Below are 23,275 nucleotides of genomic sequence, written 5' to 3' on the forward strand. Positions count from 1 at the left end.
GCAACAATAGTAGGTCCCCCACCCCACAACAAAATACCACCAGCAATGAATGATCCACCACAGCAACATTAGACCCCCTCCCCAGCAGCAACAACAAATCTCCCAGCATCAATAGACCCCCCAGTGGCCACCAACAATAGACCTCTCTGTCAACAGTAGATCCCTCCCAGCAACAATTGACCCCCAGCAGCATAAGGCCCCCAAGCAACAATAGATCCCCACCAGTAACAATAGACCTCCCTAGCAACAAAGGATCCCCCTACCCCCCACAAAAAGTAGATCCTCCAGCATGCCTCAGCACCCCTTGCCATTACATACATTCAGTGCTGGAGGTGCCGGAACTGTGTTCCCCCATGATGCTGCTGAAAAAAATCCCTGGTTTTAGATCTACTTTAAAGAGTAAGTTCACTTTTAGACATAACGCACTTATTCTTTTTGTATTGTTGCCCTGACCTAAATGGTACTACCCTCCCCTCCACAGATGTATACTTTATGAAGAGCTGGTACCCACAGCCTCTATTGTTTGTTTACATCCAGGGGTAAAATGCTCCCTCTCCTGGCTGCACCAGCACCTTACAGCCCCATTGAAGGTTATGGGGCTTGTCTACCTCCATCTCCTAGCTGGACATAGAAATCTTTTGATCTCTCACCTACTGTTCAGGTGCAGACAGGAGCAGGAGACCTTCTTTGCCGGTTATGAGCAAACAACGGAGGCCATGGCTATTTGATTCCCTAAGTATGGACTAATGAAGGGGAAGTGATCATTAAGATTGGTTCCTGGTTGGAGACATTGTTGTATTCAGCTGCTATAATAACTATTAGAAATACAGCAAGAGAAGCTAAGAGCGGAGTGATGCTAATGCATTCTTTCATGGAGAGTGGAGAAGAACTACAGAGGCCAGCACCCAGATTGTCCATGTAAAAGGGGGTGAGTCTTGAAAAGAGATGTTGATTTTGGTATGTTTTTGAAATGAAAGTAATGTTATAGTTCAAGGACGTACAGTTATAATGCAGACATCCCAACCTGCAAAAACTCATTTCAGAGAGGTGGCCGTGGCTTAAACCGTGATACATATTGAGCGTGGCTTAAATGTGTTGTGGTTTTATAGAGTCTGAGATGACTTATAGTGCAGAATGTAGTAATGTTAAATAGGGAATGTACAGTGCGGAGTGTATGGCGGTGGGTAGTATGTGCAGGAGAGGAGTGCGGAGTGTAAGTAGGTGGGTATAATGTGCATGTGAGGAGTGCGGAGTTTACAGCAGTGAGTAGTATGTGCAGGATGGTATCAGTAGGGCAGTGGGACTGTATTTTTATTATTATTTTTTTTTTACAATTTTATTTTTTAATTATTCTTTACAATTTTTTTTTTATTTTTTTTTGTTTTTTACAATCATTGGGGGTGAGAGTAGTGGACGGTGTCAGTAGAGCAGTGTGTCAGTTTTTTGTTATTATTTTCTCTATTATTTTTGAAAATTTTGTTGTTTATTATTTTCTTTAAACAATTTTTTAAAATATTTTTTTCACAATGCTTCTGGGGAAGGGGTGGGGAGTATGTGACGGTGATGGTGTCAGTAGGGCAGTGGATGGTGTCAGTAGTTTTTATTTTTACATATTGTTTTTTTTTACAATTACAGTACATTTTATTTTTTAAATGCTTTTTGGGGGGAGGGGGTTGGGGCAGTGGACAGTGTTGGTAGGGCAGGGGGGGGGGGTGTTGTCAGTAGTTTTTTATTTTATAATTTTTTTAATATAATTTTAATTTTTTATCATTTTTGTTTACAATTTAATTTTTTTATATTTTTTGCATTTTTTCAAATAAACCCTGTTGGGGGGGGGGGGACTTTGGTACGATATCAGGGGTCCAAACAGACCCCTGACATCTCCCCTTTGAGACAGAGAAAGAGGCTGAGGACGGAGATTCCCCAGTCCCTTTCTCAGCATTGAAGATGAATGGACGGAAGACGGCAGCTCCTGTTCATTCATAAACTGAGGAGAGTAACACACAGGTTACTCTCCTCAGTTTTCACAGGACACAGGAGCGATCTCGCTCATTGTGTCCAATTTAGAAAAGGCAGGGGCCGGTAAATGACCGATCCCTTCCTCCGCTCGCAATCCTGACAGATCCCCACAGTCGGCGGGAGAGGAGAGGAGGGAAGCCTGCTTTGGGGGGGCAGAGGAGGAGGAGGACAGGGAGCCGGAGAAGAAGGGGGGGGGAAGGACACTGAGGGAGGCTGGATGTAGAGGATACAGGGAACAGTCAAGGATGATATTAACTCTTATCGCTATCAGAAACTATAGCAGGGGTGGTATGTGAGAAGGCCCAAGGGCTGCAATTTGCAAAGCTTCAGGGTAACACATTATCAGACATCCCAAATCTCCCATAAGGTGTGGGAGCCTCCCGCATTTCAGGGGCGGCTCCCGGACACCCACAAGTGCTGCCCGATATCCCGGCTGCAGGGCTGATCCTGGATGGTCCCCTGGTTCACAGTCGGGGATGATCGGTGCAGCAGGAGGGACAGCTGTGATCACCGGTCTCCCTGTATAGCTTTTTAGCTGACAGCCGCGGGAGGCAGAGAAGGAGAAGCGGAAGGAGGAAGAAGAAGGAGTCAGCTATACAGGGAGATCGGTGATCACAGCTGTCCCCCCTGCTGCACCGATCATCCCCGACTGTGAACCAGGGGACCATCCAGGATCAGCCCCGCAGCCGGGATATCGGGCAGCACTTGCGGGTGTCCGGGTGCCGCCCCCGAAATGCGGGAGACTTGAGATGTCTGATAATGTAAGTGTTACCCTGAAGCTTTGCAAATTGCAACCCTTGGGCCTTCTCACATACAACCCCTGCTATAGTTTCTGACAGCGATAAGAGTTAATATCAGCTCGATTTTCCACATCATTTCCCCAAAGTGATGAAATTAGCTAAGTGGTTACTGTAAGATTCTACCTGGCTGATGTCCCAGGCAGTGTATTAACAACAGGTCAAGCATGCTCGTCTAAAAAAAGAAAAAAGAAAGAAAAATGCAATTTTTACAAAAAACATCATTCTTCTAGTGAAATGAAATGGCTTTTTTTATGATTAAAAACATACTTTTGTTACGGTAGCAGCTTTACTATTTATTAAGAACGGAATTGTTTCTCCCTGTTGCATTCCATTAAAAGCGAGTATTCAAACATTCTGAGTGGATCTCTTATAAAAGAGTTTAGCTGCTCTAAAAAGGACACCATGCAGCTTTGTAGCCATACAAATATTTGGCTGGGCAAAAATTTTACATTTACAATACTAAGCTGTTGAAATTTGTCCTCATATGGGGGGAACTTTGTGAGCAGCGATGGATTTTGGCCACGTGAAGCCCTCGCTTCTCCACCCTTGGGCACATCAATGCTCAAATCGATTTCAGGAGAGTACAAACTTTGCCCCACACAAGTACCAGTCTCTCATACGCCTGCTTGGCACCATGACAAAAATGAATTCCAGGGGCCTTGCAGGTTTAGCACCTGCTCCACCAGTCCTGTACATGACGAGGCCTACCTCACAGACGGTGTGCCTGAAGCCCCGGGCTCAATTCTGCAGCTCTACCAGCTGCTCTCCATGGGGGATCAGGACCTAACATCCAGTGCAGATAGCGCTGCAGACGTTCCCACCGAGCAGCAGACACAGCCCCTTCGAGGTGCAGACCTCCTGTCAGAGAAATCGGATGCGTGGTCGTGCACAAAAATATGCGCATGTGCATAAATATTTTCGAGTGACAACTAGACATGCCCTAACTCGCGCACGCCTGATAGCATGAGTACTTGGCACCCACCTGCCTATTTAAACTGGCACCAGAGGGCTACTGAGTGGCTGTAAGCTTTTACCATCTGTGACCCGATCCTGCGCCTACTTCTGTGTTTGCCCAGCCTGTTTTGATTGTGCTTGTTTTTGATAACCCGTTGCTGACTCCGGCTAGTGATCTGACTCTGCCTTCTGCCTGTTGTTTTGGTACCTCCTCTGCTTGCTCAATACCGACCCCGGTCAATGGCTTCCACTGCTGTCTCTCCACCCATGAGGAGGCAAAGACCCAAGAGAGCAGCTGCTCTCATGCACATCGCTGGATCACGATTGGGCTCGAGTAAGTTTTAGGGGGAGCTGCATACTGAAAGATTTTACCTTCATACATAGAATGCATGTAGGTAAAAAACTTTTGACCTGAAGAACCACTTTAAGAAATGTTCTCTTGTTGTTTGCACTACCTGTAATGCAATCTGTGAATGGAAGAGAGTCTGATAAGTCATAGGATTTTCTCCCCTATTTACAGATCATGTTACAGGCAGAGAAAGCTATGAACGAAAGTTTCTCAATGCAGGAGGAGGTGGTGGATCCTTATTAGGAATCTTTTTACAGTAGCTTCACAGAAGATCCAAAGCTATTAACCTTTGCAGAGACAGGAAGAGGACGGGGCATTCCTGCAGTGAAGATTTGAACAGGATTCAGCTGCCTGCATGATGGGACATACTTCATTACAGGTAAATTAGCTCACAAAAGCTAGAGAGCGGTGGGACTGTGTTGGGTGGCCATTTCAGTGCAGTCCCACTGCAGTACAAAGCAAAATGCCTTGTCTCCTATGTGGCTGTTCACACCACTGTGTTGTGGTGTGCACTGGGAAAAAAAGTACAGCAGGCCTATATACACTCCTCTGCTAACTCCAGCACCCGCTTTCTTGCAGAACTCTGTTGGCACACTTATTAGAAGATCTGACACATTGCTGTCCTTTACTTGCTCCCGTGCCTCCAGGAAGGGTTCTTCCATGTGATGTGGGGGATCCTTTCAGCACCTGAGCCCCAGCCCTGAAGTCACCCTAGGGGGCGCCCTGTGAGGTGTCCCCTATCTCCCCTCCTCTATCTATCTCCCCACTGCATCTCCATCTTCCACTCGACTCCCCCTGCTGGCATTAATCGTGGCTATTTATGAGTTAAATAGTCCCCCTTCCAGTCCCTTTCTGCTGGGGACTGGTCAAGGACCTCATAAATATGCCTCATAAATATGCCAAACAGCTCCACCTAGCCTCCACCCACCACATCTGGAAGGTTCTCCAAGGTTCCAGAAAACAGGGGGAGGCACCAGAGAGGCTGCTTGCTGAGTCATCCAGCCTACCTGAGTCACTCAACCCTGACCCAGATTTAACCCAGCCCAGGCCTGGATCTCAGCCAAACCGATTTACCTACACTAACAGCTAACTATACACAACTAGCACACTAGTTAGAGGGTGCTACAACAACATAATGCAAGGGGAAAAAAAAGTTTAACAGTTTAATGCGCCGTAATTGTCGCACTGGCACTGCAGATCTTCAACTGCATCAGCACTGTACAACAGCCGCTGGGTTTTAACGCACCACCTGGTGTGAAAAGGCCCTTAGGCTAAGCATTCTGTAGCTGCTCTTTTGTTTAGATCTGCATGGCCATCTGTTCTACAGCCCTCTCTGTTGAGGCAGCCCCCATATTGGTAAAGGCGCAAGTTATTAGTGTGCAGCTCATCCTTGTAATTTTGTGTTGCGTTACTCAGTAGGTGGTGAGTGCTGTACATGGCAGGGAACAGAAGAAATGTGCATAGCCTGATTATTCAGCACTCTCAGGATTTGTGATCTCTGCCCAGGAGCTCATAAGGATGTATTAATAGCTAGTTGTTGAGGATGAGTCCAATCTATGGTTCTGAGCAAGTGCCCCTGAAATCCTGTCGCTCCTGCTGGGGGAACCTTTTTTTTTTTTTTTTTAACAGACCAAGCATTCACATAAGGAATGATGAGAGCTTTTAAAAACTCAGAACTGCACAAATGATCAGCTTTCTTATAAACATGCAAAACAACCACTAATGGTTTCACTACAAAATTCAATAAGGGACACGCAGGGACACTACTTATTCTCTAATGCGAAAACACAACCAACAGAAACTTGTCATCCGGAAACAAAATCAATGAAGCTTCTGTGAAGGCAGCCGGGATGGCTAAACAAATTGAAAATAAAACAGTAGGAGCGTTTTGTCACTGCAGACAAGCAGCAGGTTGGACATTTCACAGTAGACTGGGTCCTGACCTGGGAATTTACAACCGCCAGATCTTCGGGACATCAAAGTCATTGGTACAATTGACCTTAACGCAATGTAACACAGCCTATGAAATGCGACCGAGAGAGTTATACTTTAGGTCAGGTGTTGGGCAGATTGCTTTTTTTTATTTGCTGCAGATGTGTTTTGAGTTAAGCTGGCTGTGGACGAGTCCGATCTGAGGCATTGCATTAAAGTGGTATCAAACCCAAAAGCAAACATTTATTGTATTGCAGCTTACCGTTTCTTAGATATGATGGCTACATTCATTTTCTTTTTTTTTAGGCTTTCTTTTTTTTCTATTTTCACCTGGTAATCTGAACCAAAAGCAAACATTTATTGTATTGCAGCTTACCGTTTCTTAGATATGATGGCTACATTCATTTTCTTTTTTTTTAGGCTTTCTTTTTTTTCTATTTTCACCTGGTAATCTGGCCAGTAAGTCTGTTCTTTTTCAACAGAACAAGCTCTCCTGCAAAGGTATCAGTTCCAGAGATGATTCAAACCATTGAACACGGGCAAGACCGCTTACAATCAGGGTTGTCTTAATAGCATCATGGGCCCCTGGGCCAAAGTAAGGCACTGGGGCCCCCACCAGCCTGCCCCAATTTATGCACCTGCTTTCAAGCATTAAAGTATAAATGGTTGATAGAATTAAACATCTTTATTAGTACTTTTATTTATTTAAAACAATAAGAAAACATGCCATAAATCAAAGACTAATCAACACAAAGGGCACAGTACAGAGGGGGAGGCAGAAATGCACAGTACAGGTGGGGTCACTAGGGCACAATCCCATACCTCCCAACTTTTTGAGATGGTAATGAGGGACACCTATCAGAAAAAGAATGTAGTCATAGGACACACCCCTTGCCACGCCCCCTTAAAGGAGATTTGTGCAAAAAACAAGATAGGTTAAACTCACAAGTGCTTTTTTTTACCACTACTATTTTTTTATATTGGCTTCTGGAATTTACAAATGCAGCCATTTAGAAATCAGATGAAAGGTTTAGCTCTGAGAAACACTTTTTGATAGATAAAAAGTGCATTTTATATACAACTATATAGATCAGACCAAAATGAGGGACAAATGAGAAGGAATGAGGGACAGGGGGACATTGCTCCAAATCAGGGACAGTCCCTCGAAATCAGGGACAGTCCCTCGAAATCAGGGACAGTCCCTCGAAATCAGGGACAGTTGGGGGCTATGCACAATCCTGGGATCAGGAGGGCACAGTACAGGTTTTGGGATGCTGCCCAGGACACAGCCATCCAGAGACGGCTTCGTAAAAAGTGTTCCTGTCCCGGAAAACCCGGGACAGTTGGCAAGTATGATGTAATGCAAGATTATCATGGGACCCATGCATTAAGGCAGCCCTGCTTATAATGATCAATTTTAATCCTTTACTGCTTGCTGACCGTATACTGTGTATATACAACGACTCTCCTGAGCAGGATCACATAACTAGAACATGATTCTGCACTTCTGGATCTGGGGCGCTGCTTGATTAGACACAGCGGGAGCTGATCGGCGGATATGGCAGACTCGATGTCCGCTGGCACCTGCCGATGCTTCAGTACACAGGCAGAACGGCGTTCTGCCTATGTAAACACGGCAGATCGCTGTTCTGTCAGTACAGAAGGCATGGATCCTGTGTCTCTGCTAAGCCGGGGCACCGATCCATGTCTTCCCCTATTACAAGCTCCACCCCCCACAGTAGTAAAGCACTGGTCAGGTACACATTTACCTGCCCCTGATGTTAACCCCTTCCCAGCCAGTGTCATTAGCACAGTACAGTGACAGTGTATATTTTTAGCACTGATCACTGTAATAGTTTCACTGGTTCCCACAAAGTTTCAAAAGTGTCAGTAATGCCGCGTTACACATGAGCGCACTGTCCGGCAGAAAAGGTCCAACGGAACGATTCCGTCGGACATTCCGATCGTGTGTGGGCTTCATCGGACCTTCATCGGACCTTTTCAGTCGAAAATTCCGACGGACCTAGAAATAATACACGTTTCAAATCTTTCCGACGGACTCGAGTCCGGTAGAAAAATCTGTTCGTCTGTATGCTAGTCCGACGCAAAATGACGCAAGGGCAGCTATTGGCTACTGGCTATGAACTTCCTTATTCTAGTCCGGTCGTACGTCATCACGTTCGAAACGATCGGACTTTGGTGTGATCGTGTGTAGGCAAGTCAGTTTCGTTGGAACTCCATCGCAACTCCGTCAAAGTCCTTTGGGGTTCAGGCGGACGAGAAGTCCGCTCGTGTGTACACGGCATTAGTGTCCCGACTGTCTGCTGCATTATCGCAGTCCTGCTATAAAAATAAAAAAGGAAAAGTGAGCGCTGTGTATTTATAGAGCAACTGACACATAAAGGTAAACATACAACCTTCAAATAAACATATAAAACAACAAGTTGTGCAACGCTTTCTGTGATCCAGTGGATCAAAATATAACAGTCCTGTGCATATATCTGTGACTTGATCCAATTATCTGTGAACAGCTCCAAGAGAGTGTCTGATAAGTTATGTGTGTACCAAAAAAATGAAAGGAATACAGCATAGAGATAGAAAACACCCGGTGTGTCTGGAAACAATTCGTCACAACTTGTGCACCTCCACCAATCTGCGCACTCACCAGATCAACAGTGGTAATACGCCTTAAGCAGTTCCTTTAGGACATCCCATCTCGGTATATCGGTAGAATGGTGGTCAACGATCGGATTAAGCAAGAACATGTCATGGTAATAGCGTCAGTACGTATACCCAACCCGATGCGTTTCGTGCTCTAGCACGTTATCGTAGGAATCATCTATCACATGCTATAAGTCGCCGATCACCGCCATTAGTAGTAAAAACAAATAAATAATAAATAAATAAAAATATCCCATAGTTTGGAGATGCTATAACTTTTGTGCAAACCAATCAATATACGCTTATTGGGAATTTTTTTTTTACCAAAAACATGTAGCAGAATGCATATTGGCCTAAAGTGATGAAGACATTCAATTAATTTTTATTTTTTTTCTTGGATATGTTTTCCATAGATGTTCCAGGATGAGCTGGATTCAGAGGAAGTGGGTTGACTATCAGACTGAGGACCTTTAGTGGCAGAAAATGGTACTGGAGGGAAATCTCTGGATTGAAGGTAAATATTGCAGCAAACACTGGTTGTGTTCTTTTGCCTGTTAATCGACTATTCATTTTTATCTTATTTGTTGCTGGCATATAACCCAAAGTGACAGTTGTTGATGTCTTTTAGCTTCTACAGAATGATCTTTGATAATGATGATCCATCAAACTACACACGATGTACTCTGTTCTCTAAAGCACACTTAGAAACAATTTTTCCCTTCTAAAATAAACAGTATGAATTACATTAACAGTGTATTTCTCACTAGTATCTAGAGTGTACATGTTAATCCTCAATCTTTTATATTTATAATGTAAAGCTCTGAATGTGACCTTGGTAGGGCATTCATTAATATGTTTTTTTATGTTTACTACTTGGCTGTAGACAGCGCCCTTGAAATACAACCCACTTCTTGCATTGCTTGGCTGGAACATTGCTTTGCATATGCACATTAATAATGTCTTCAGAATCATGCTTATGGTTGTGCTGTGTTAATTCCACTGAAAAAAAATGTATGTGTAATATGAAATAATCTCTACTGAACAAATTGCAAAGTCCCTATTAGTAGTTGAATCAACTTTAACAGTTATCACTGCTGACTTTTTATGTTCTCCCACCAAAAAAAAAAACACTGTCCACACACAGGTAGATCTCTGGCTAACACACTCAGTCACATTATGTTAAATATAAAGGATATATTTTATTGCCAAATGATTTGTTTTTGCATACACCCAGTCCTGAGATTTACACAGCTATACCACACTGCCCAGCCAGCTTGGTAACCTGACTATTCCCTTCTACAGGTAAGCAATACTGCTAGTTCACCTCGCTTCCCCCACCCGGTGATTGGATTGTGAAGGAGCAGCAGTGAATGGATGAGGTCATCTCTTTGCTCTCTTCCCCTGTCAGCGTTTTCCTTTCAACACATGTGCAAGTGGGACAGCTGATCGGCCCCAAGTGCTGCCCTTTGCCAGTCTGAGTGCTTCTGTACAGTAGATTAAAATATCTAAAATGTTTTTGTTTACACTAGATGCATATTTGCATTTCAGAAATAACCTTTTATTAGTATATATCTGCCCAGAGTTCAGCTTTAAAGCCTAAAAAAAAACAAAGAACACAAAAAAAACCAAACAAAAAAACGGAGGTATAAATGAAAACCAAGAGTTCATGAGTATGAACAGTATACGCATTTTTTTACAAATTGTCAAAAATAGCTAAGGAGAAGAGGGAGAAGGAGTCAATTATGATTAGTAAAGGCTAACAAGGTGCTCATTCAGGACTCTTTTTTTTTTTTTTTTTTGCGCTTTCAGAGCTTCTTCAGCAGCTCTTGTATTAAAAAAAAGAAAAACAAAACAGACTACTGTACTGTATTCTTTGCTCAGAGAACCAACATGTTTCGGTACACCATAGACATTTACAGTCTGACTCTTTGATCTTTGTACGATCTCCCTTAGATTTACCAAAACTAGGTAATATGATGACCTACTTGTGGGCAGGTTGAAATAGTTAGGTGCTGTCCCAGCCTGGAGGATAGGAATTAATGCCTTTCCTGGTTCTTTGCACTTTTGGTGGCTTCTTCTCTGGGTCCGGCCCACTAATCCTGTGGTCTATAAATATGGGACAATGATCCAGTACATGGAGAGAACCGACCCCCCCCCCCCACAGAGAGGTGGTTGCAGAGAACCCCCCACAGGGGTAGTTTGGGGCTTACCCCTGAAGAGAGCCTCAGAAGGTTTCTCCTTGCAGTAGAGAGAGATCGAGGGCCAGTAAGAGAGGGAGATGGAGAATGACACCCGCAAGGAGCAGAAGGAGGCTGTTTATCGTCATCAGAATTTAAAGTCGTCTGAACCTGGGGTTCGTCTTGAAGACACCAGCAGTGGAGAATGCCTCTGAAGGATCTGCATGGGAGTGCCTCTGAAGGACTGTAACTTTTTGGACTACACCTTAGCAGGTATGCCACAGCAACACTCAAGCCTGTAGTTGGAGTTAGGGAACTAGGAAAAAATAATGCCTTGATCTGTTGGTGAGATGTCTATTTTGCACTTTTTTTAGTAAAGTATTGCATTGTTGTCCTTTGCCTGGTCTAAAGTTACTAGGTGTATGGCACACACATGCATTGTAGTTTACCGAGTGGGTCTTAACACATTGGGGTATGAAGAGATCAGTGTGGAGCGAAGTGGTATGAAGGCACAAATGGTTATGTAGAGTAGCAAGCAGCCTGTTGATAGCAGCCTCTAGCAGCGAGAAAGATGTTTTCGGCACTCCTTCCACCAGCGGTCTGTCTCCCATAGCAACGGGAATAGATTGCACCACACAGGTTCCCATTCTGTACAGAGGTATGGAAGTTCATGAGTTGAGTGCACATGTGGAGCCCACACAGAGCATGGCAGGGCCCAGTCCACTACTGGGGATTAGTGAACAGGTGAATGTGGACATTAACTCAGCCTGTTCCTCCTTAATGCAGATTACAGAGAAGGTGCATATTGTCACAGGGAACCGAGAGCTGGTGTACGTTCATCTCAAAGAGTGGAGGCCCACCTTAAGGTTGAGTATCCCCATGTGGCAGCCTCAGCCTTGTTCCAGGACATTGATGAAGATGACACAAAGCAAAGCAAACCCACGTGTAGTAAAATTACCCTGTCTAAGGTCCGTAGTGTAGCCCAGAAGAACCCACCCTGGGGCAGGCCTCTCATGTGACCCTTGCCTGGCGCCCAACAAGGAGGGAAACATGGAAGACGTGACAGACAACCATCATTCTACCCCTTACATACTTAACTGTACATTCAGTTTGTAATTAATCAGGCAGGCCCTTGCAGTATATGGTTGATGGTCGATTGTACAGTCAGATTGTAAACTGTATTATCAATTTTACAATAAATAAAAAAAAAATTTACAATTAAATTACATTATAATATTATATTAAATAATAATTTGAACAAGCATTTATAAGACCCAGCAATTTCTGCTGATCAGCACTGAAATGGCTACTAACATTAGCTCTGATACTGAGGTCTGGACCTTGGTTGTCAAGCTGATAGAAGATCCTAGCGGGCTCAACAGGAAAGGAATCAAGGCCATAGCACTTTTAACATTTTTTTTTTTAGCTAGTTGAGTACAAAAGCCTCAACAACAGTAGAAACCTGTAGTAGCAGTAATGATGGTTGGTAGACAATGGTATTGGATCATTTTTCGTTTGCCGGTTCTTTGTCAGCGCTCATTTGATCTGAGCTTATATTCCCCGCATGATGAGAACTAAGTATAAAAGGACTCCCTTGACCTCTTCCTTTTTTTCTTTTTTTTTTTTTATACACTATGGGGTTGATTTACTAAAATTGGAGAGTGCAAATCAGGTGCAGCTGTGTATGGTAGCCAATCAGCTTGTTCAATTAAGCTTTGACAAAAAAAAAACCCTGGAAGCTGGTTTCTGTGCAGAGCTGCACCAGATTTTGCACCCTCTGGTTTTAGTTAAAGCAGAACTTTTCAAAAAATCCCCCATTAGTACACAAAACACTAAACAGTTATGACATTTATAAAATTTCTTACCGTTTAAAAGAGATATGTCTGATTGAATTTTCAGGAGGTCAGTTTTGTGATTCAAAAAATGCATCATCTTTTCTGGCAAATAGGAGGTGTTAGAACAGTGATTGCATCATATCCTCTTCTCTCTCTAACTGTAATCAGACTACATTTCCCATGAATCCTTGGAATGGGAGTGAATGTGGGAGGTACACTAGGCTTGTACTTGTAAATCTCGCACACTTCAACATAAATCATACCTCTCATTCTGCATCCAACAAGCCATACATAAGACACGTTATGATAGATTACAGCCTTATAAATACAAACCAGTGCAACGTGTCAGTGTCCACCAGAGCCGACTGTCAGGGACCACCAGAGCCAAATGTGAGGGACCACAAGTGCCAAATGTCAGGGACAACCAGAGCCGAATATCAGGGACCACCAGAGCCAAATATTAGGGACCACCAGAGCCGAATATTAGGGACCACCAGAGCCAAATGTCAGGGACCACCAGAGCCAAATGTCAGGGACCACCAGAGCCAAATGTCAGGGACCACCAGAGCCAAATGTCTGTCTAGGACCACAAGAGCCAAATGTCAGTCCCACCAGTGCCTCATATCAGTTCCTTCAGTGCAGAGCAGGGATTATTATCAGTATAGATACTGTCTTAAAGCTGCTAAATATATTGTAGGAGCACCTCCACTCCGCCCCCCCCGCCTGCTATCTCCATGCAGAGTGGGGGTTATTATCAGTAATCAGTTGTATGACACAGTGGGGATCTCCCGCTGTGTCAGGTATAGTATACGAGAACATAGATTGCTGATGCCCCACCTCCCACCGTTATGATTGACAGTGTACTGTGCCAATTGTGCCGTTATTGGCACAGTGCGCTGTCAATCATAAGGACGGGAGGCAGGGCATCAACAATCTATGTTCTTGTATACTATACCTGACCCAGCGGGGGATCCCCACTGTGTCATATTACTGATAAAAATCCCTGCTCTGCACTGTGATAGCAGGCAGAAGGGGGCGGAGTGGAGGGGCGGTCCACCAGGCAGGGAGGAGGAGGAGAGAGAGAAGGAGGAGGACACCTCCTCCATGGGTGGCACAGACCGGGGGCTGTGAGACCCCCTCCGCCCACTACAAGAAATAGAACTCCCTGCTTGGCTTTAAGATGACTACAATGGTGCATGCCAGACCGCTGGCTGAGCTGAGGAGAGGGATAACAGCCAGCGGTCTTACAAACAGGATGTCAGCAGGCAATAACGGTTTTTCAGCAAGTTCAGCAGCCTATTACAGAGGAAATACAGAGCTAAGAAGAACATGGATGGCAAAGTTGGTGAAGGTAGGAGATCAGCAACAAGGACACAGAGAAAAAAAAATTGTCTGGAGTTCTGCTTTAAAGGATAAGTTCACCTATTGTAACATGTTACCTGTTACACCCATATTTAGTGTGTAACAGATAACATGTTACAAATGCACCGGCCCCTGCCTGGCCACATCATTCATTCACAGTATTCTGAGAATGGGAAAACTACAAGTCCCGACAGCCTTTGCGACTGTCGGCGCACTGTTGATCACTCTAGGTAGTTCATTGAGCTTCCTTTCAGAGTGTAACTGCCTGCCTGTATCAGAGGTACAGTGGGCTGCTGCGCCCTAAAATACGGTTTAGACTGGCTCAATTCATTGAAAAATCACCTACAACAAAAGTATAATCACCCTAATAGCATACAATGTACCCTAGATGGTGGACATGAGAGCATCTTTATGGCAAACAGTGCCAGTTTAGCCCACCAATTTATTTTACAGACCCAATAATCAATAGCTTTATTGGTTGTGTTTTAAGGGAGTGTGAAGTAGTTGACATAAGCCATGATCACCCCATCCAACTCCTGTGAAGAAATGATAGCATGCAGAACAAGAGTTCACACATTTTAGAGTTCAGACAGTGTGCTTATTCCAAATCGGAGATTCACTAGCAGTAACACCAGTATGAGAATGTCTACTCCAGAGCCTGTACCTTTTTAAATAGTAAAATAAGCAATTGCAACTTCCATATTTCTAAACTCATAGGTTCTCTTTAACTGAGAGATTTAACCTAATGTACTTTTTATGACTAGTCTTGGACTGCTTTTAGTTTGGAATTGGTTTCCATTAAAGTCATTTTTCCCAATCTAAGTTGAGAGGCGTCCATAACTGGTATAGCTTGAGTCAATCAAACCACAGGCCGCACCCTCAAAAATTATCCAAGCTTACTAAATAAGATGTAACACAAAAGGAAACAATCACGACACGCAGGAAAGGCAATTTCCCCCATCTACATCAAACCATGTTTTTTTTCCCATTGAAATGCTTTTCTAACTCGATCTTTCACCTGCTAATTGCGCATACAACTAGTCGAGCACTTTACGAGGTCAGCAACAGCGATGATGGAAAATGAATACAGATTTTTTTTTTTCGCTTGCCACTCTAAACATTAATGTCCTTCTTTTCTACGAGTTACTGTGGGATAATTTGCAGTGCATTGTGTGTGAATCCAATGACTCTGTCTGTAACTTGTTATTGGAAGCAGCGAGAAGGACAGGAAGACAAAGCCCACAACAGCAGCTACTGACCTATTGTATTGTGTGTTCCATCACCTAATAGATCAGCTCGTTTCCCGGCGAACTCTCACAGTAAAAGCAGAAGAATAATGGAAACTAAACGAAAAGTATGTTTTTCGTAAATTGTAGCTCTGCAGGTCGTCATTCCACACATTAAATAGCTTAAAAAAAGTGCTGCTGAAAAACTATAAATTTGGCTACACGTGTGCAAAGTAGCTATTTCCTTCTTTTTTGAGGAGGGGGAGATTAACAACCATTTGGCTGGAAAATAACATTTTATGGGGGCTAGTTATAACTGAGGAAAGAAAATAAGAACTTTCTTACCTACGGCAACCTTGCAGGTTCCATATTTCATGTTCCCTGTACGTGAAAGAGAAAAACTGAATGGTCACTATGGACAACAACCCAGATTTTATAGTTTGCAGCAAGCAATCTTGTCTCGCACAAACACCTTTTGCATGTTATGGACTACACAACACCTAATACCAGTCCCCCCCATCATTTTGTAGAAACTTGATGTCAGCTGAAGGGAGCCGTTTTGGTTGGTCACCTTCAGTGTGCACATAGAATATTATGGAAAAATTTGGAGGTTTTTATCCTCATTGTAAGTGTCCTGTAATACAGGGCACTTACACCCCCTTCTTGCCCAGGCCATTTTTCAGCTTTCAGCACTCACACTTTGAATGACAATTGCGCGGTCATGCTACACTGTACCCATGTGAAATTGTTATCATTTTCTTCACACAAAAAAAAAAAAAAAAAAAAGACCAATCCGTGCTTCCTCATCAGAATGTGCCGCACTTATGGGCACTGATAGGTGGCACTGATGAGCACTGATAGGCTGTCAGGGCTGGGCTCAGCCCTTCCTTCTCTGAGCTGGCCGCTCAGCTGTCGGCTAATTGCCAGCTCCCATCTTTCTCCAGTTACTCAGCTGTTGATGATCCTGCTCATCAGTCCTGCCTACTTAAGCCGTCCAGTCCAGAGGAGCTCTGCGTTCGCCCTGGTCAACTCACAAGAAACTATCTCCTGCGTTCCTGTTTTAAGACTGGCTTTGCTGACATCCCTTCTGGCTCCAGATCCTGCTTGCTGTTCCACTACATTGATCCCTGACTTCTGGCTTGGCTGACTATCCGTTCCGGTTACTGAACTTTGGCTATGTTTTGACTACGTTTGTACTTTTTACTTTTATTATTAAGTGTGATTTAACTGTCCTTCTGTCTCGGTCTGATTTAATGGTTTCTGACAGTAGGTGAAGGCCATGAATTCAGAAGATGCAGTCAATCCACTTGTTGGTAATATTTTTTCCATATTGGATGAACTGGATCACCGCATGGATCAGTTTGCCATGGCGTTACAAACGCTCTTAAGTCGCACGGCTCACCTGGAATCTCCCACTGTGGCGGCCCCGGTACAACCTATGTTGCAGACCGACCCTGCTGCTGCTCCAGTCTGTGTGCAGGCACCCGCCTCGAGTGTTACCTCTATTAGAGGTATGTCCGGTTCTGCTCCGCTTCCCCAGCAATTCGGGGGCGAACCAGTCCAATGCAGAGGGTTTCTCAACCAGGTTGAGATATACTTTAAGATGCTGCCCCAGGCGTTTCCCACGGACAGAAGCAAAGTAGGTTTCGTGATAACTTTGCTTTCTGAGAGAACTCTGGCCTGGGCAAACCCTCTATGGGAGACGCAAAAACCTGTTGTCTTGAGTTACCCTGAGTTTGTGACTTTGTTTAAAAGGGTATTTGACGTTCCCGCGCTCTGCTTTTGCTGCCAAGTGCCTCATGTCCATCGAACAGAGTATGAGAACTGCTGCCGACTACGCCATTGAATTCCGTAGAGTTGCGTGGAACAACGAGGCCCTCGTGGCTGCTTTTTCTCATGGTCTCTCGGATACCATCAAGGATGAGATAGCAGCCCGAGATATACCCACTGAGCTGGAGAAGTTGATCACAATTGCCATCCTCATTGACTCCAGACTCAGAGAAAGACTCTCTTAAGGAGCACTTTCAGAAGCCTCCTGTACGTTTGTCTCCGAGCTTTGCAGTCTCACCCGTGCCTCCCTCACTACCCATGCCTGAAGGTGAACCCATGCACTTGGGTTTCACGCGTCTCTCTGCGGATAAGAGAACCTTTAGGAGGAGGGAAAGATTGTGCCTTTATTGTGGCCAGGCAGGTCACATTTTGAAGTCTTGTCCTACCCGTCCAGGGAACGCCCGAACCTTGAGGTCCTGTCACGGACAGACCTTAGGTGGCATTGTTTCATCCCCAGTTAGCCAGAAGGATAAGCCCCTGGTTTTGGTCACCCTTTCTTGGGCTGAATCGTCCATCGACATACAGGCTCTACTCGACTCTGGGGCTTCAGGCCTGTTCATTGATGCTGCCTTTGTATCGAAGCACTCGATTCCGCTGCAGCTGCGTGACACTCCACTTGCCATTGAGGCTCGTGACGGGAGACCTCTACAGCCTGCCCATGTGAATCATGAGACGGATCCATTGTCCATGGCCGTAGGGGCTCTTCACCATGAGATAATCCAATTCCAAGTTATTTCCTCACCTAAATTTCTGCTGGTTATTGGTAATCCTTGGTTACAGAGGCACAATCCCTCTTTTGATTGGCTCCGTGCTGAGGTTCTCTCCTGGTCACCACAATGCAGTGAAACATCTACTTCCAGAAGGTAGCCAAGGTCCTGTGCACCTCTTCGATTACCAGGATTTTAGCGGTGTCATTGACAAAGCCAAGGCGGTAGTTTGCCTCCACACTGGCCGTATGATTGCGCAATTGACCTTCAACCTGGTGCCATACCCCCTCGTGGCCGGGTTTACCCTTTGTCGGTCTTGGAGGATAAGGCCATGGAGCAGTATGTTGTAGACGCACTTTCTCGAGGTTTCATCCACAAATCCTCGTCTCCAGCTGGTGCTGGTTTCTTCTTTGTGAAGAAAGAGTCGTGAACTGAAACCTTGTATTATTTATAGGTGTCTCAATCGTTTCACGATTAAGAATGCCTGATCTGATTACGTTGATTACGGAGTTATTTGACCACCTCAAGGGAGCAATGGTTTTCACGAAGCTTGATTTGAGAGGGGCATACAATCTCGTGAGGATTAAGGAGGGCGACGAGTGGAAAACTGCGTTTAATACCAGAACAGGCCATTAGGAGTACCTTGTAATGCCTTTTGGCCTTTGTAACACCCCGGCAGTTTTCCAGGAATTTATTAACAATGTCCTCCGAGATTTGTTGCAGTTATGTGTGGTGGTTTATCTCGATGATATCCTCATATTTTCCAAGTCCCTGGAGAGCCACCACACAGATGTCTGTTGTGTGCTTCAGAAACTGAGAGAACAATCTCTATTGTAAACTGGAGAAGTGCGAGTTCCATCGTGAACAGGTAAATTCCTGAGCTATGTCATTTCCACTGCTGGTTTTTCGATGGACCCAGAGAAACTTTTGGCAGTCCTATCGTGGCCCCAACCCGTGGGTTTACGTCCTCTGCAGTGTTTCCTGGGCTTTGCCAACTATTATCGGAAGTTTATTCATAACTTCTCGTCTCTGGTCAAGCCCCTGAGTGATATGACCAGAAAGGACGATAACCTACAGAGTTGGTCTCCAGAGTCCATTAAGGTCTTTGAGAGTCTCAAAGCTGCCTTTGTTTCTGCTCCTGTGTTGGCTCATCCTGATCCTAAGTTACCTTTTATCCTTGAGGTTGATGCTTCTGAGACTGGTGTTGGCGCCTTTCTGTCTCAACGTCCTACCTCTGAGAGCGCTATGCATCCTTGTGGCTACTTTTCCAAGAAATTGTCACCTGTGGAGTGCAATTACGAGGTTAGTGACAGAGAGCTGTTGGCGATCATTTTAGCCCTGAAAAAATGGAGACATCTCCTCGAAGGTACCACTGTGCCGGTTCTCATTTTTACTGACCATAATAATATCACATTCTTGTGTGAGGCTAAACACCTCTCTCCCAGAAGGGCGCGATGGGCTCTTTTCTTGTCAAGTTTCAAGTACATTGTCTCATTCTTACCCGGTACTAAGAATGTAAGGGCTGACGCCTTGTCACGACAATTTCGCTCCACTTTCAAGTTGGAGTCGGTTCCGGTTCCTGTGATTCCTCCTGATCGTATTCTGGCTACAGTTCGCACCAGTCTCACTTCTCCTTTGGGTGACAAAATTCTCGCTGCTCAGGTCCATGCTCCTCTTGAGAAACCTTGTGACCGCTGCTTTGTCTCAGAGAGTTTTCCTACTGCCGTGCTCCAGACTTGCCATTCTCCCAAGGCAGCTGCCCACCCTGGGAAGAATCAACTCGTTTGGGCCATTTCCCAACAATTCTGGTGGCCTAGTCTATGTGCTGATGTAACTGCCTTCGTAGCTGCCTGTTCCGTGTGTGCTCAGAGTAAGACTCCACGACACCTTCAAGTGGGCCTCCTACAACCCATACCCAGTGGAGAGAGGTCCTGGACCCACCTGTTTATGGATTTCATTGTGGAGTTACCCAACTCCCAGGGCAACGCTGTTATCCTTATGGTGGTTGACCGGTTCTCAAAGATGTGTCATTGTATTCCACTTAAGAAGTTGCCAACTTCTAAGGAACTGGCTTCCATTTTTGCTCGGGAGATCTTTGGCCTACATGGGCTACCCAAGGTGATTGTCTCGGACAGGGGTAGTCGGTTTTTGTCCCAATTCTGGTGAGACTTTTGTGCACAGCTGGGAATTCAGCTTGCTTTCTCCTTTGCGTATCACCCGCAGTTTAATGGGGCCGCAGAACGAGCCAATCAGTCCTTGGAGCAATTCCTACATTGCTATATTTCTGACCATCATAACAATTGGACAGACCTATTACCGTGAGCAGAGTTCACTCACAACAGTGCCTTGAATTCTGCTTCCCAATTGTCCCCGTTTATGGCAAATTATGGTTTCCAACCTTCCATGTTGCCTGACTCGTTTGTTCCACAGAGTATTCCTGCATTAGAGGAGCATCTCTGTGGTCTTCGTTCCACTTGGGCACAAGTCCAGGAGGCTTTACGTCATGCTAATGATAGGTACAGACTCCATGCTGACCGCAGATGCCTGCCTGTGCCTTTCTACCAGGTTGGGGACAGGGTCTGGCTGTCAACCCAGTGGCTTACGCATTAGACCTTCCTTCTAATATGTGTATTTCGAATGTATTTCATGTTAAAAACACTGCACGTGTTTTGGCACTCAGCGGGCTATCTTTTGGCTGCAGTAGTGATTAGCATGGCTGGATCCTATTAAGGATCTGTTTCCCCATGTATTATCGAACATTTTTGTGGCTCCGCTGGCTCCATATATATTTGGAATTACTTGCCCTGCTTAAGGATGTTGCAAAAATATTTGAAATTCATTTAAATTTTCAAAATTCATTGTTCACCTAGATCGTGGGTATATATAATATTACAATTCAAATAAAGATAGAGAAATCTGCTTTCTTATCTGTTTCGTCTTTGAACCTTGGCCGTGTCCTGAAGAAGCCTAATGGCGAAACGCGTACACATACAAGGGCTCACTGCACCATAAACACAGATGCATATATGCTACGATTTTTTACCCTTTTTTGAAGTTAATGTTTGTAGTTTATATATTTTTCAATAAATTTGATTGTTTATACTGTTTCCTTCTCCATTGTTTCCTGGCCTTCAAAGTCCATCTATTTTGGTAATACTTTTAGTAGTACCCCCTACTGTTTCTTCAATATTTACAGACGTGGCTATTTAATGCACTCTTTCCTCTTATCTTCCTCAATCCTATACTCATTCACCCATGTCTTTATGGACCTTGCTTTGTGCACTGGTGTGCACTCATGTTGGAACAGGAAGGGGCCATCCCCAAACTGTTCCCACAAAGTTGGGAGCATGAAATTGTCCAAAATGTCTTGGTATGCTGACGCCATAAGAGTTTCCTTCACTGGAACTAGGGGGCCAAGCCCAACCCCTAAAAAACAACCCCGCACCATAATCCCCCCTCCACCAAATGATCCACCACAAAGCAAGGTTCATAAAGACATGGATGAGCAATTTTGTTAAATTACTCTTCAAAAATTGCAGATGTTTCTATTTTATTGTTTACACACCTGTGCGCATAGGCACATTACAATTAATGAGCTGTATTTTAGCTCAGTAAAAAAATAAGCTGTACTGAGCATTTTCAAGCTTCAGTGTTCAAGAGGCCATGAAAGTTAATGTGCGTGTAAAGGCAGGTGTACCAATACTTTTGGTAATATAGTGTATGTATCCTAAATGCTGCAAGCAAGATCTTCACTGTGTATGTAGCGGGTGTTTCAATCCATAACCCGCAATCCCGCCAAGCTGGCCGGAACGATGCACACAGGCTTTCCAGCTTGAGTTAGGGAGAGCTGCCTGCTAACAGTTGTAAGGGGGATTTTTCACCCCCCCTCCTCCTTCCTGTTTTCACTGACAGAGTTAATGTAATGTGAGCTGACACACACACAACTCTGCATTCAGTTGTATCTCTTGTGCCCCTATTGGCCGGAAAAGGAAAACCAATTAAGGGCACAGTTACAACAGCCAATGGAAGAGACTGTACTGAACTGCAGGGAGAGCTGCAATGGATTCTAGGCAGGGCTGGTGCAAAGATTTTTGACACCCTAGGTGAAACCTAATTTTGCTGCCCCCCTTTCGCTCCACCCATGACTCCATCCCCTTTGCCCTGCCCATGAATACCCCACCTTTTTAATGAAGCGCCCATCAAATGCAGCCTCACCTGCGCCCATCAATACAGCCTCACCAGCACTCATCAATGCAGCCTACCAGTGCCCATCAATGAATGTTTGCTTGCTTCCATTCATTTGGGAGTCAGGGCAGACACAGTCCTTCACTGCAGCTGCGTCTCTGACACTATGTGAGAACGGAGCAGCGGCTGCCTGCTGATGCTGAGACTTAGCTGCTTGCTGCAGAGAGAAGAGAGTTTGAACACCAGTGGCCGGGCGACCTAGGCAGTAGTGCTCCCTAGGCAGTTGCCTAGTGGTAGCTCCTGCCCTGATTCTGGGACATGCAGTTCCCACACAAAACGGCCCCATAGACTGGTATACAGGGAGAAATACAAACCCCAGAAGGCTTTGCGGACAGGAAAGTAAAAGACTCAATTTTGTGTCCTGAGGTAAAAGTTAATTCAGTCACGAGGGAGTAAAGAGACCAGACCTGAGAGAGAGGTGCTGTCTCCCAGATGATCTCCCTGTGCAATTCAGGCCTCCACCGTGAGTTGGGCCGTCCAGCCTGAGAGAGGGGAATCCTAGGTGAATATTGAGGTGCATCTCCACCAACGGTGAGGGGACCGGTCGGGTCACCATGAAAGCCTGTCAGTTCCAGGATGTTCTCTTGGGCCCTGATCACAGGACTTGGTGAGAGGGCATTTCTGCCCACCTGCAGGGAACAGAGACCCTGCACTACAGAAGGAGTTATTTGAACACTGTATACAAACATCATTGCCGGTAGTCATCTTGCTGACACTTGTAGTACTACAGGGATAAAGGATAAGGCTATCCACTTCTGGGACACTGTATACAGACACCATTGTCCTCTCATCTTGTTAAACAAAATCCTGTCTGTTTCACTTGATAATCTGGGCTAATTACATTGTTTGCCCTGCTACCCAGGAGTTAAAGTGCACCAAAAAGGACTGAAGCTGTTAGGGCCATACAAATCCGCACACACATATTCAGGGCTCTGCGTATGTATTGGGTATGTGGGACAGTTAATCTATAAAGTTAAGCCATTATTTGCCGACTTGAATAGGTGTGTAAAGTTGGGCCTGTGGTGTCAGGAGATAGAAGAGAGAGGCCTGACACAAAGGGAGTCATTCCTCTGCTCTCCTCCTGCCTGGACTCATAGAGCCAATCTGAGTAGAGGTAACCAATCTAAATTTGAAGTGCCATATTGTGCTTTATTTGCCATTAAAGCGTGTCACTGCTC

Source organism: Aquarana catesbeiana, linkage group LG13 (genome assembly GCF_042186555.1).
Source record: "Aquarana catesbeiana isolate 2022-GZ linkage group LG13, ASM4218655v1, whole genome shotgun sequence".
NCBI lineage: Eukaryota > Metazoa > Chordata > Amphibia > Anura > Ranidae > Aquarana > Aquarana catesbeiana.